The sequence below is a fragment of the Dendrobates tinctorius genome, unplaced genomic scaffold, assembly GCF_039654945.1.
Source record: "Dendrobates tinctorius isolate UK_male_01 unplaced genomic scaffold, ASM3965494v1 ptg000024l, whole genome shotgun sequence".
NCBI classification, from domain to species: Eukaryota; Metazoa; Chordata; class Amphibia; order Anura; family Dendrobatidae; genus Dendrobates; species Dendrobates tinctorius.
This window is the reverse complement of record NW_027361692.1, coordinates 14,139,748-14,155,562: the sequence shown is the minus strand read 5'-3', so window position 1 is coordinate 14,155,562 and position 15,815 is coordinate 14,139,748. Positions and strand designations below refer to the sequence as shown.

The following is a 15,815-nucleotide window of genomic DNA, read 5'->3' as shown; positions in this document are numbered from 1 at the left end:
TCATATATCTAATAACTGATGGACTCGGTTATATTTCTGGATTCAAATGAGGTTTATTGTACTAACAGAAAATGTGCAATCTGCATTTTAACAAAATTTGACCGGTGCAAAAGTATGGGCACCTCAACATAAAAGTGACATTAATATTTCGTAGATCCTCCTTTTGCAAAAATAACAGCCTCTAGTCGCTTCCTGTAGCTATTAATGAGTTCCTGGATCCTGGATGAAGGTATTTGTGACCATCCCTGTTTACAAAACAATTCCAGTTCAGTTAAGTTTGATGGTCGCCGAGCATGGACAGCCCGCTTCAAATCATCCCACAAATGTTCAATGATATTCAGGTCTGGGGACTGGGATGGCCATTCCAGAACATTGTAATTGTTCCTCTGCATGAATGCCTGAGTAGATTTGGAGCGGTGTTTTGGATCATTGTCTTGCTGAAATATCCATCCCCTGCGTAACTTCAACTTCGTCACTGATTCTTGCACATTATTGTCAAGAATCTGCTGATACTTAGTTGAATCCATGCGACCCTCAACTTTAACAAGATTCCCGGTGCCGGCATTGGCCACACAACCCCAAAGCATGATGGAACCTCCACCAAATTTTACTGTGGGTAGCAAGTGTTTTTCTTGGAATGCTGTGTTTTTTAGCCTCTATGCATAACGCCTTTTTGTATGACCAAACAACTCAATCTTTGTTTCATCAGTCCACAGGACCTTCTTCCAAAATGTAACTGGCTTGTCCAAATGTGCTTTTGCATACCTCAGGCGACTCTGTTTGTGGCGTGCTTGCAGAAATGGCTTCTTTCGCATCACTGTCCCATACAGCTTCTCCTTGTGCAAAGTGCGCTGTATTGTTGACCGATGCATAGTGACACCATCTGCAGCAAGATGATGCTGCAGGTCTTAGGTGGTGGTCTGTGGATTGTCCTTGACTGTTCTCACCATTCTTCTCTGCCTTTCTGATATTTTTCTTGGCCTGCCACTTCTGGGCTTAACAAGAACTGTACCTGTGTTCTTCCATTTCCTTACTATGTTCCTCACAGTGGAAACTGACAGGTTAAATCTCTGAGACAACTTTTTGTATCCTTCCCCTGAAAAGCTATGTTGAATAATCTTTGTTTTCAGATCATTTGAGAGTTGTTTTGAGGAGCCCATGATGCCCCTCTTCATAGGAGAATCAAATAGGAGAACTACTTGCAAGTGGCCACCTTAAATACCTTTTCTCATGATTTGATACACCTGGCTATGAAGTTCAAAGCTCAATGAGGTTACAAAACCAATTTAGTGCTTCAGGAAGTCAGTAAAAAGTAGTTAGGAGTGTTCAAATCAAGAAAATGGTAAGGGTGCCCATACATTTGCACCGGTCAAATTTTGTTTAAATGCAGATTGCACATTTTCTCTTAGTACAATAAACCTCATTTGAATCCAGAAATATAACCATCAGTCCATCAGTCATTAGATATATGAAACTGAAATAGCTGTTGCAAAAAACAAAATTGTTATAAAAAAAAAAAAGGTTAACATTAATAGGGGTGCCCAAACTTTAACATATGACTGTAATTTCTCAACACAAAAAATGGTCTGGATAAAATTGTTGGCACCCTCAACTTAACCCCTTAACGACCGCCGATACGCCTTTTAACGGCGGTAATTAAGGGTACTTAAACCACAGCGCCGTTAATTCACGGCGCTGTGATTTAAGTGAATAGCGCCCCCCAGTGTCGGATTTTCTCCGGGGTCTCGGCTGCCAGGGGTAGCCGAGACCCCAGAGAACATGAATCGGTCGGTTTTTACCGACCCCCGCTTTTGCGATCGCCGTTATTAACCCTATAACGGCGACCGCAAAAAAAGCCGCAATTTTACATTTAATTTCTCTTTCCTCTGATGTGATCGCACATCAGAGGATAGAGAAATAGGGTCCCCGATCCCCCCGGTCCCCTCCCGGTACCTCTCCCTTGTCCTCCGTCCCCTCCCGGTGGTCCCGCGCCCGCCGGGGTCATCCGATGGGCGCCGCCATCTTGAAAATGGCGGGCGCATGCGCAGTGCGCCCGCCGGGAATCTGCTGGCTCCGGCTTGCAGATTCCATTCATTATTTTGATCACTATGATAAACGATCATAGTGATCAAAATAATAAAAATAGTACATAACCCCCCCGTTTATCACCCCCTTACATAGGCACACATAATGAAATAAAAAAAATATTTTTTTTTTCAGTTTTCCGTTAGGCTAGGGTTAGGGTTAGGCTAGAGTTAGGGTTAGGCTAGGGTTAGGCTAGGGCTAGGGTTAGGGTTAGGCTAGGGTTAGGTTAGGGTTAGGGTTAGGCTAGGGTTAGGCTAGGGTTAGGGTTAGGCTAGGGTTAGGGTTAGGCTAGGGTTAGGGCTAGGCTAGGGTTAGGGCTAGGGCTAGGGTTAGGGTTCGGCTAGGGTTAAGGGTTAGGGTTGGGCTAGGGTTAGGGTTGGGCAAGGGTTAGGGTTGGGCAAGGGTTAGGGTTGGGCTAGGGTTAAGGGTTAGGGTTGGGCTAGGGTTAAGGGTTAGGGTTGGGCTAGGGTTAAGGGTTAGGGTTGGGCTAGGGTTAAGGGTTAGGGTTGGGCTAGGGTTAGGGCGAACTAGGATTAGAGTTAGGATTAGGGTTGGGATTAGGGTTAGGGGTGTGTTGGGGTTAGGGTTGGAGCAAGAATTGAGGGGTTTCCACTATTTACCAACTTTGGGGGTCCAAAAATTGGGGTCTAAAAAAATCACTTTTGTGGAAATAAAAGACTTTTTATTTTCACGGCTCTGCGTTTATAAACTTCTGTGGCGCGCTTGGGGGTTCAAAGTGCTCACCACACATCTAGATAAGTTCCTTAGGGGGTCTAATTTCCAAAATGGGGTCACTTGTGGGGGGTTTCCACTGTTTAGGTCCATCAGGGGCTCTGCAAACGCAACATGATGCCCGCAGACCATTCCATCAAAGTCTGCATTCCAAAATGGCACTCCGTCCCTTCCGAGCTCTCCCATGCGCCCAAACAGTGGTTCCCCCCCACATATGGGGTATCAGTGTACTCAGGACAAATCGCATAATAACTGTGGGGGTATGATTTCTCCTGTTACCCTTGTAAAAATAAAAATTTGGGCGCGAAAAGATCATTTTTGTGGAAAAAAAATGGATTTCTTATTTTCACGGCTCTACGTTATAAACTTCTGTGAAGCACTTGAAGGTTCAAAGTGCTCACCACACATCTAGGTAAGTTCCTTCATGGGTCTAGTTTCCAAAATGAAGTCACTTGTTGGGGGTTTCCACTGTTTAGGCCCATCAGGGGCTCTGCAAACGCAACATGATGCCCGCAGACCATTCCATCAAAGTCTGCATTCCAAAATGGCACTCCTTCCCTTCCGAGCTCTCCCATGCGCCCAAACAGTGGTTCCTCCCCACAAATGGGGTATCAGCGTACTCAGGACAAATCGCATAATAACTGTGGGGGTATGATTTATCCTGTTACCCTTGTAAAAATAAAAATTTGGGGGTGAAAAGATCATTTTTGTGGAAAAAAAAATGGATTTCTTATTTTCACGGCTCTACGTTATAAACTTCTGTGAAGCACTTGAAGGTTCAAAGTGCTCACCACACATCTAGATAAGTTCCTTCATGGGTCTAGTTTCCAAAATGGAGTCACTTGTTGGGGGTTTCCACTGTTTAGGCCCATCAGGGGCTCTGCAAACGCAACATGATGCCCGCAGACCATTCCATCAAAGTCTGCATTCCAAAATGGCACTCCTTCCCTTCCAAGCTCTCCCATGCACCCAAACAGTGGTTCCTCCCCACATATGGGGTATCAGCGTACTCAGGACAAATCGCATCCACTGTTTAGGCACATTAAGGGCTCTCCGAACGCAACATGGCATCCGATCTTAATTCCAGCCAATTCTGCGTTGAAAAAGTCAAACGGTGCTCCATCCCTTGCGAGCTCTGCCGTGTGCTGAAAAAGGGGTTTACCCCCACATATGGGGTATCGGCGTATTCAGGAGAAATTGTACAACAAATTTTGTGGTTGATTTTCTCTTTTAACACTTGTGAAAATAAAAAAAATTGGTTCTGAAGTAATTTTTTTCCCAAAAAAAAGTTAAATGTTAATTTTTTCCATCCACATTGCTTTCGTTCCTGTGAAGCACTTAAAGGGTTAATAAACTTCTTGAATGTGGTTTTGAGCACCTTGAGGGGTCTAGTTTTTAGAATGGTGCCACTTTTGGGTATTTTCTGTCATGTACACCCCTCAAAATGACTTTAAATATGATGTGGTCCCTAAAAAAAATGGCTTTGTAAATTTTGTTGTAAAAATGAGAAATCGCTGGTCAACTTTTAACCCTTATAACTTCCTAACAAAAAAAAATTTTGCATCCAAAATTGTGCTGATGTAAAGTAGACATGTGTGAAATGTTATTTATTAAGAAATTTATGTGACACACCTCTCTGATTTAAGGGCATAAAAATTTAAAGTTTTAAAATTGCAAAATTTTAAAATTTTTTGCCATATTTCTGTTTTTTTCATAAATAAACACAAGACTTATCGAAGAAATTTTACCACTAACATGAAGTACAATATGTCACGAAAAAACAATCTCAGAATCAGCAGGATCCATTAAAGCGTTCCAGAGTTATAACCTCATAAAGGGACAGTGGTCAGAATTGTAAAAATTGGCCTGGTCATTAAGCTGCAAACTGGCTCTGTCGCTAAGGGGTTAATATTTGTTTGCACACCCTTTGAAATAAATAACAACAATCAATTGTTTCTTAGAACAATCTAAAAGCTTCTTCCACCTCTCAACTGGAATTTTGGATCACTCTTTAATTGAAGGGTGCCTTCTTCCAACAGCAGTTTTAAGATCTCACCACAGGTGTTCAATGGGATTTAGATTCGGACTCATTGTTGGCCACTTGAGAACTCTCCAGTGCTTTGTTTCCATCCATTTCTGGGTGCTTATTGGAGTATTTTTGGGGTCATTATCCTGCTGGAGGACCCATTACCAAGGACGCAAACACAGCTTTCTGACACTGGGCACTACATTGCAACCCAAAATCCTTTGGTAATCTTCAGCTTTCATGATGCCTTGCACACAGCCAAGGCACCCAGGGCCAGAAGCATGAAAACAACCCTCCTGGGTCTTCTGCCATAGCGTTTCATTTCATTCAAATGTTGACAGTTTGTGCTGACACTGATGCACCCTGAGTTTGCAGGACAGCTTAAATTTCTTTGGAACTTGATTGAGGCTGCTTATCCACCATCCGTACTATCTTCCGTTGCAACCTTTCATCAATTTTTCTTTGCCGTCCACGTCCAGGGAGATTAGCAATAGTGCCATGAGTTGTAAACTTCTTGATTATGTCGCGTATAGTGATGAGGGAGTATACTCGTTGCTCGGGTTTTCCCGAGCATGCTCAGGTGATCTCCGAGTATTTGGATGTGCTCGGAGATTTAGTTTCTGTCACCGTAGCTGCGTGATTTGCGGCTGCTAGACAGCCTGAAAATGTGGGGATTTCCTAACAAACAGGCAATCCCCACATGTATTCAGGCTGGCTAGCAGCCGCAAATCTTGCAGCTACAGTGACAGAAATTAAATCTCTGAGCACATCCAAATACTCGGAGGACACCCAAGCATGCTTGGGAAATCTCGAGTAACGAGTATACTCGCTCATCACTAGTTGCATACCGTGGACAAAGGAACATCAAGATCTCTGGAGATGGACTTGTAACCTTTAGATTGTTGATGTTTTTCAACAATTTTGGTTTTCAAGTCCTAAGACGGTTCTCTTCTCTTTCTGTTCTCCATCATTAGTGTGGCGGCACACAAAGACACACAATGCAAAGATTCAGTCAACTTCTCCCCTTTTTATCTGGTTTCAGCTGTGGTTTTCATATTAACCACACATGTTACTTGCTACAGGTGAGTTTGAATGAGCATCACATGCTTGAAACAAAGTTGTTTGCCCTCAATTTTGGAAAGGTGCTAACAGTATTATTGGACTAATGTTTGAGGTTTGTGTGATATTATGTCCAATTTGCCTTTTTCGCTCTTTTTTTTGTGTTGTTCCAATGCACACAAAGGAAATAAACGTGTATAGCAAAATGTGTAATTGCAATTTTCTGGGAGAAATGCTTCATTTTCTGGAACAATTTTAAGGGCGCCAACACTTTTGGTCATGACTGCATATAAATTACTGCTAGACTGCATTTTGCTAGATTCATATTTGTCCCCTCCTTTCCGGGAAGTCAAAGGTTTAAAGGTAATTCGTCACCAGATTTTGCTTGCCTAATCTGAGAGCTGCTTACAGAGACTTTAATTGCAGCAATGTGTTACTGAGCTGTTTGCTGTAATTTTCGCAAAATTACTGCTTTTTCCGAAGGAGAGTATCAATAGAGAACGAGTAAACTTGCTTCCAGGTAGTCCAACCATGCTCTCACCACTGAATGTCAGTTTTCTGCCTATGCACAGTGTACACAGAAACCTGCCCATCAGTGGTGGGGGCGGGTTATACAGAGCTCAGCATTCCAAGAACTGTTTGCTCTGCAGCAGAGAGAACCATTTTTAACCTCTTCACCCTTGAGCCTGTTTTCACCTTCATGACCAGGCCAAATTTTGCAATTCTGACCACTGTCAATTTATGAGGTAATAAATCTAGGAATGTATCAACAAATCCCACTGATTTTGAGACTGTTTTTTCATAGCATAGTGTACTTCATGATAGCGGTAAAACAGAACAGCGATTTCTCATTTTTGTAACAAAATTTACAAAACAATTTTTTTTTTTTACGGACCACATCACATTTGAAGTGGTTTTATGACAGAAAATACCCAAAAGTGACACCATTCTAAAAACTGCCCCCCTCAAGGTGCTCAAAACCACAATCAAGAAGTTTATTATCCCTTCAGGTGCTACACAGGAACTAATGAAATGTGAAAGGAAAAAAATGAATATTTAACTTTTCTATCACAAAAATCTTACTGTAGACCCAAATTTTTCTCTTTTGCAAGGTAACAGGAGAAAATGGCCAAAATATGCTGGATTCATTAGTGGATGCCATGCCACGTTTGAAGATCTCTGATGTGCTTAAACAGTGGAAACCCCCCACAAGTGACGCCATTTTAGAAACTAGACCTTTCAAGGAATTTATTTAGAAGTTTATAACGTAGAACCATGAAAATAAAAAAAATCAAATTTTTCCCTCAAAAATGTTTTAATGCCAATTTTTTCGTTTTCACAAGGTTAACCTGAGAAAATGCACTGTACAATTTGTTGTGCAATTTCTCCTTTGTAGGCTGATACGCAATATGTGGAAGAAAACTACTCTTTGGGCCCACGGCAGGGCTCGGAAGGGAAGGCATGCCATTTGACTTTTGGAGCGCAAACTTGTATGGAATCATTAGCGGACACCCTGTAGCTTTTGGAGAGCCCCTGATGTGCCTAAACAGTGGAAACCCCCAACAAATAACTCCATTTTGGAAACTAGACCTTTTAAAGAATGTATCTAGATGTGTGGTGAGCATTTTCAACCCCCAAGTGCTCCTCAGAAGTTTATAATGGAGAGCTGTAAAAATTTTTTTTTAAAAAATCAAATTTTTTCCCGCAAAAATGTTCTTTTAATCCTAATTTTTTTATTTTCACAAAGGTTATAGAAAAAATGGACCTTTAATTTTTTTGTGCAATTTCTCCTGAGTACGTTGATACCCCATATGTGAAGGAAAACTATTGTTTAGGCACAAGGCAAGGCTCTGAAAGGTAGGAGTGACGTTTTGGAACACAGACTTTGTTGGAATGGTCTGCAGGTGTCTAAACAGTGGAAACCCCGCTACAAGTGACCTCATTTTGGAAACTAGACCCCTCAAGGAATTTATCTAGATGTGTGTTGAGCACCTTGAATCCCCGGATGCTTCACTGAATATTACAACATTTATCTGTGAAAATGGGAAAAAAATATTTTTCCTACAAAACTGTTTTGGCCCCGATTTTTTTTTCATAAGGAGAAAATGGGCCTCAAAATGTGTTCAATTTTTCCTTAGCACACCGATACCCCATATGTGGTCGAAAGCTACTTTTAAGGGAGTGTGCAAAGCTCAGAAGGGAAGAAGTAGCATATTGGAAAAATACCCCTGTATGTGACCTCATTTTACAAACTACACCCCCCAATAAATTCATCTAGGGGTGCATTTATCATATTGACAACACAAGTGGGTCGCAGAATTTTATACCATTGGGCAGTGAGGAAAAAATTACATTGTTACCACCAAAAATGTTGTTTTAGCCCCAGATTTTACATTTTCACACTGGGAAATGAGTAAAAATGGCATCAAAATGTGTCCAACAATTTCTGCTGAATGTAGACATACCCCATATGTGACTGTATAATAATAATCTTTATTTTTATATAGCGCTAACATATTCCACAGCGCTTTACAGTTTGCACACATTTTCATCACTGTCCCCGATGGGGCTCACAATCTAAATTCCCTATCAGTATAGTATGTCTTTGGAATGTGGGAGGAAACCCATGCAAACAGGGGGAAAGCATACAAACTCCTTGCAGATGTTGTCCTTGGTGGGATTCGAACCCAGAACTCCAGTGCTGCAAGGCTGTGGTGCTATCCACTGAGCCAACGTCCTGCTTAGCCATGTGACGAGACTCTGGAGAGCTATTTGCCTCCTGGAGTGCAGATTTTCCTGGAATAGTTTGCGGATTCCATATACAGAGCCCCTCAGTGCTAGAAGAGCAAAATCTTGAAAAAATTATAACCCTTTGGGAATTTATCTACAGGTGTAGTAACAATTTTGACTCCATGAGTTTTTTCCAGAAACAAGCAGCAGTGGATGTTGCAGAGTGAAAAAATTACAAACTGCCATTGTAGTGCCCAACTCATGCTTCTGGAGACAACGCACCCGTAAATTAAGCAGGCTCTCATCGCTACAGAAATGCCAAACGTGGATGCTAAATGTGGTTTAAGTACACTGTGGGGCTCAGAAGGGGGGGCGGCATTTGGATTTGGGAGCATAGAATTTGCTGAATTTCTTTTAGGGGACAAGAAGTCGTGGTGCTTTTCCAGAGTTTTTGTACCACCAGTAACGTGGCAGTCCCTTATGTTTCCATTGACAGATGATGGACCTGAGAAGGGCCTTGCTTTTTTGTGGATTGATTGGAAACTTTTGTTAGGAATTTTTTACATAACATTTGGGATCACATTTATCCTGTTCTTAAGCACCTACAACATCTAATAACGTGATTCAGATCAAACCCCCGAGGGATCCATTCACTATAATGAGGCAGCAGCATTACTCTGGACTCTTGTCTTGCCTCTGTTCAGCGTTATCTGTCTTTTCAGAAGTGCACAAAACTGTGGCAGACCACACTTTTATGCACGCCTAAAAAGACAGACACCGCCGGATCAAAGGCCAGACAGCCTCCATCTGTCTCATTATAGGGAAACGTCCACTGGAGGTTCCGTATGAATCACGTATTTCAGAGATATACATGGAAACCTCGGTGTAAGCGAAGAGCACAGAATAAATGTAAGCTGAGCCTTACTGTGATAATTGGGAGGCAGAATGAACAAATCAACAGCAGGTGAAGAATTGGGTTCTATTTATTTTTTTACGTTGTTCATCGTGCAGTATAAGTGATTAGACAACTTCTTGATTCTTCAGGTCTGTGCAATTACAGCGATAACAGATTTATGTAGTTTTTTTGTTTGATTGCTGTCACACACTAAAAGATGCTTTTTATTACATCATCATATTTTGATAGCTATAATTTTTCCATATTGCGTCCAACAGAGTCATGCGACGGCTTGTTTTTTGCAGGGCGAGTTGACATTTTCATTGGTACCATTTTCAGGCAAATTACATATTTCCAGGACGTCCACCTGACAGCACTATGGAGGACGTCCTCCTCCTCCTTACAGGGACAGGAAAGCACACGAGAGGTTAAAAGGCCATGTCCCACCCCCTTTCCCTCAGTGTTTTTCCTGTCCCTGCACGGAGGGACACGCGAGAGCTTACCGGAGGGGCCCAGGGGATCGTGTGGCCGGTCCAATCCTTCCCCTGTCAAGAGGTCCCGGGGCCGAAACTTCCCGGTGGGGAGTCCCTCGGCTCCAAAGGCCAGGAGCAGGACGACGCTCCTGGAGGGAGCCGTTCCTCCCGGTGGGGGGGCTCTCTGCTCCAGGACGGGTCGGCTCCCCGCAGGCAGCTGGCCATGCGGGCACCGACAGAAGTGGGCGCAATCGGCCGCGGCGGGCCGAGTACCCGCAGGACGACGCCGACGGCTGGGCAGTGGAGGCCGGAGCGCCATAGCAGGAATGGAGGCGGCTCCCTGCACGCGCCGAGCGCGGTCGCGCGCAGATGCCCGGCAGGAAGTGGAGGCGCGGCTTACCAGCGTCACATCCGGTGACGTCAGACGCCGGTTTCAAATCCAGGGCGCGCGCGCTCCTGGACCAAAGCGTTCTCCAGAGTCGTCACAGGTCGTTCCAGGCTGTGTGACTGCATCGGACGCCAGGGGATGGAAGGCAACACTGCATCTGGTGGAGGGGTAAGTGCGCATAGCGCAGACCACCCTCCCCACCCGTCCCCACAGCCCAGATCTGATGAGGTGCCCCTTATGTTATCAGGAAAAGGGAACCCCGGCTGAGTCCCCCTCGGGGAAGGACCCGGCGAAAGCCACCTCCAAATCAGTCAGATGTCCGGTGTGCAGAGTAAAGCTGCCAGACACCTATAGCAAGACCCTATGCGGTCCCTGTACCTCCAGGGTCATAGGCGAGGAACAGCCATCTCTACTTTCCGAAATGAGGTCGCTGATAAGGGAAGAGATTCAGGCCTCTACAACCCGGCGTCGATCCCCCAGCCCTGGGCCAGGTCGCAAGCGTCCGAGGTGGGAACCAGTCCCAGTATCAGAGGCGAGCCCTAGCGAGGAATCCGATTTCCGGGACTCAGATCAGGAGGAAGAAGGCGAGATCCCGGGGGATAGTCAGGAGCAGAACAGAAAGTACCTATTGGAGGATACGGACGAGCTGGTACACACGGTCAGAAATACCATGCAGATGGAAGAAGTCCCTAAGCCACAGTCCAGACAGGACTTAATGTTTGGAGGACTGGTGTCCCGCAAACAGGTGGTGTTCCCTGTGAGCGAGCACATCAAAGCAATGATCCTGGAGGAGTGGAAAGAAGCAGAGCGTCGGTTGACACTCTCCCGAAACTTTAAAAATAGACTGCCCTTCGATCCCGAGGAAACTCGGGCGTGGGAAGAAGTCCCTAAGATCGACGTCCCGGTCGCCAAGGTTACTAAGAAGTCGGCTATCCCAGCCGAGGACTCATCCGGTCTTCGAGACCCGATGGATAGAAAGGCGGACGTCTTGTTAAAAAGAGCATGGGAGACGTCGGCGGCCCTGATTAGAGCCAACATAGCAGCCACCTCGGTGGCTAGGTCTATGTTCCTGTGGTTGGGGCAGTTGGAAGAACACCTAACCAACAAGACCCCGAGGTCAGAGATACTAGCATCTCTTCCTCTCTTGAAATCAGCCACGGCGTTCCTGTCGGATACGTCGGCGGAATCAGTTAGGTTTGCGGCCAGAAACAGCTCCCTCTCTAATGCGGCCCGGAGAGCAGTCTGGCTTAGATCCTGGTCGGGGGATAACCCTTCTAAGGCAAAGTTATGTGCCATCCCTTTCTCGGGTCTGAGGGTGTTTGGTCCAGCCCTGGATAATATCCTTGAGCTGGTGTCCGATAAGAATAAGGGATTCCCGGAAGAAAAGCCCAGGCGGTCCCAGTCCTTTCGGAGAGGCTCCTTCTTCAGAGGACAATCAGAGTTTAGGGGCCGGGCGAGGTCTAATAGAAGCTCCTACAAAGGCTCCTTCAGCCAAAGTGGGAGGAACAGAGGTCCCCCATTTGCATCGACATCTAGATCGAGGAGACAATGACGCCATAGGCATTGGGGGGAGACTTCGCCACTTTGCAGCAAACTGGTCACGAGTCACCAACAATCAGTGGGTCCTCAGAACCATCAGAGAAGGTTACAGGATAGAGCTCTATTCTCCTCCCCCCGACAGATATATTGCCCCCACTGTCGTCCAGGAGGACTCCGCAATGTGGTCGGATCTTCAGGACATGTTAGACTCAGGGGTCATAATACCAGTTTCACCGTCAGAAAGAGGGAAAGGGCACTACTCTTCCCTGTTTGCAATCACAAAGAAATCCGGCGAGGCCCGCACCATCATAAACCTGAAGCCACTAAATGCTTGGGTCAGATACAGGAGGTTCCGGATGGAATCAATCCGATCCGCAATTCCTCTGATAGACAGGGACGCAGTTATGTGCACCCTAGACCTAAAAAAGGCATACTATCAGGTTCCTATTCATCCCTCATCCCAAGGCCTACTAAGGTTCGCGATCAGTTCACCAGCCCGGACCTGCCATTTCCAGTTCCAGGGTCTTCCATTCGGGCTGGCCTCAGCTCCCAGGATCTTTACAAAGCTAGTGGTAGAGGTGGTGGCCTACCTGAGAGATCAGGGTATTGTGATTGTGCCATACCTGGACGACTTCTTACTGGTGGCAAGATCCAAAGAAGCGCTCATCCGAGACAGGATCCGAACAACTACTGTGATGGAGTTCCTGGGCTGGGTGATCAACTGGGAGAAGTCGGACCTCACACCAGACACCAGAAAGGTATTCCTGGGAGTCCTCCTAGACTCAGCCGACAGAATATCCTGGCTACCCGAGCAGAAGCAGAAGTCCATTCAGGCCAGAACCAGAGGCCTGTTGAAGCGTCAATGCTCCATAAGGGAAGCAATGGAGGTCCTGGGCCTCATGACGGCCTGCATCCAGTGTGTCCGTTGGGCCCAATTCCACTCGCGGTTGTTACAAAGAGGGATTCTCGCGAGGTGGGACAGGAGTCAGGCGTCGCTAGACAAACCCCTAAGGCTCTCAGGACGAGTAAAGGAGTCCCTTCGCTGGTGGTTACAGGCCAGGAACCTTCAGGTGGGCGTGCATTGGACAACCTCTCCATACGTGGTAGTCACCACAGACGCAAGTGCGTGGGGATGGGGAGCCCACATAGAAGGGAAGATCTTCCAGGGGAAGTGGCCAGCAAGCATCAAGGCCAGATCCTCCAATTTCAAGGAACTCTTCGCGGTCTGGGAAGCGTTGCGGAGAAACCGGTCGGTACTAAAGAGTCGTCATGTTCGCATTTTATCCGACAATACAACGACAGTGGCATTCCTGAAACACCAAGGAGGAACCAGACATCAACCACTACAGGCACTGGCGGAAAAGATATTCACGTGGGCAGAACGGACAGTTCGATCCGTGACCGCGGTACATCTAGAGGGTTCCCAAAACGAAGTGGCAGACTACCTGAGCAGACAACAGATCCACCCGACAGAGTGGGAATTGAACGTAGAGATCTTCGACCAGCTTTGTCAGCGCTGGGGGAACCCCAGTATAGATCTCTTCGCAAGCCGGAAGAACTCGAAGGTTCCCAGATTCTACTCCCTAAATCCGATGGACCATCCAGAGGGCGTAGACGCCCTGAGTCAGACTCGGGGAGAATCCCTCTCTTATGCGTTCCCACCACTGGCCCTCATACCGGCAGTGCTCCGAAAGATACGCGAGGACCACGCAAGAGTGATATTGATAGTGCCATACTGGCCGAGGAGAAGCTGGTTTTCCCTTCTGGGAGCCATGGCAGTAGAAGATCCAGTCGAGCTGCCCTTGTGGGAGAACATCATCCACCAGGGCCCGATCCACCACCCGGACCCAGCAAGACTCCATTTATCGGCTTGGATCCTGAGAGGGACATCCTGAAGGCAAAAGGATTGTCGGAGCAGGTCATATCCACCCTACAGGCCAGCAGGAAGCCGGTGACGTCGGCAATTTATCGGAAGATATGGAAGAGATTCTGTCTGGAGGGTGGCAGGTCCGAGCTCGTGGCAGGTACCCCTGATCTCCCTAACATACTAGGGTTCCTGCAGGCAGGTTTTAATAAAGGCCTCAAGCCCAGCACTCTAAAAGTCCAGGTTTCAGCTTTGAGCGCCTTCTTCGATTATCAGTTAGCTGCACATCCCTGGGTGATAAGGTTTATAAAAGCCACACAGCGCCTGCGCCCCACGATTAGGCAGCTCACCCCGCCATGGGACCTGGGCCTGGTACTTCGGTTCCTCTGCTCAGACACTTTCGCCCTTAGTGAGAAGATAGCCATCCCTGCTCTCACTCGTAAAACGGCCTTTCTAGTAGCCATTACCACGGCCAAAAGAATAGGGGAGATCCAGGCCCTATCCACTAAGGATCCATACCTCCAGATAAGAGAGGATAGTATAATCCTAAGGTTAGACCCGGCATTTACCCCGAAGGTAGCCTCTACAAGAAATCTGAACCAGGAGGTAGTGTTACCCTCTTTCTGCGATAATCCCCGAAATGAGAAGGAGCGGCGGCTCCACTCGCTAGACGTGAGGCGCGCAGTTATAGAATACCTAGAGGCCACCAATAGTTGGCGTGTCGACCCAAACCTGTTCGTTCTCTTTGGAGGTAGGAATAAAGGGAAGAAGGCCTCTAAGGCGTCCATCGCGCGTTGGATTACCTCAGTAATCTCGGATGCCTACCAGGCTGAAGGCGCCAGCCCGCCTGATTCCTTGAAAGCCCACTCTACGAGGGCGGTATCGGCCTCATGGGCCGAGCGGGCGGGGGCGTCAGTTGATCAAATTTGTCGAGCGGCAACCTGGGCTAGTCTTAATACATTCTGCAAACACTACAAACTAGATGTGTTAGCTGGCCAACAAACCGCATTTGGGAGAAAAGTTCTCCAAGCAGTAATCCCACCCTGAGGAGGTGCTTTGGTACTCTCCATAGTGCCGTCAGGTGGACGTCCTGGAAAATAGGTATTAGACCTACCGGTAATGATGTTTCCAGGAGTCCATCCTGACAGCACGGGTAGTTCCCTCCCTGTTATGTTATACTATGTTGTATTATGTTATGTCATATGCTGTAATATGATTGTTTCATTAAACCGTTACTAGCATCATCCACCTTGTGGTACTTGTCAAATCACTGAGGGAAAGGGGGTGGGACATGGCCTTTTAACCTCTCGTGTGCTTTCCTGTCCCTGTAAGGAGGAGGAGGACGTCCTCCATAGTGCTGTCAGGATGGACTCCTGGAAACATCATTACCGGTAGGTCTAATACCTATTTTTTATCTTTGATCGCTTTCTGTTCCGATTTTTGGGAGGCAGAATGAACAAAGAAAAGCAATTCAGGAATTGTTTTGTTTTTATGCCGTTTTGCTTGTGGTAAAATGTATAAGGCAGCTTTATTCTTTGAGTCAGTACAATTACAGCAATACCACACTTATATTTTTTTTTTGTTTTTGACACTTTTACACAATTAAAACTTTTATAGAAAAATAATTATTTTTGCATCGTTTTATTCTGAGAGCTATAATTTTTCTATTTTTCCGCTGACTTAGCTGCATGGCGGCTTGTTTTTTCCGGAACAAGATTACATTTTCAGCTATACCATTTTTATTTATATTCTTCTTTTAAATCACGTTTTATTCTGCTTTTTGTTTGGCAGTATGATGATAAAGCATAGTTTCTTGCCTCGTGTTTTTATTTTTATTTTTTCTTACGGTGTTCACTTGAGAAGTTAACTAGTGGGACAGTTCTATGATTGGGTTGTTCCGAACACGGCGATAACAAATTTATTTAATTTTTTTTATTTTTGTTTTTTCATAAATAAATGTATTTATTGGATATTTTTTTTTACATTTTTTTTTTTTTTTTACAATTTTTGAACTTTTTTACCAG

General features: G+C 45.7%; 1 protein-coding gene across 5 annotated transcripts in view; it reads left to right on the top strand.

Moving 5' to 3' along the window:
- The window catches only part of FAM135A (family with sequence similarity 135 member A), a 159,938-nt gene that overhangs the window by 90,020 nt on the left and 54,103 nt on the right, over window positions 1-15,815 (top strand). The gene's annotated exons all lie outside the window — the stretch shown is intronic.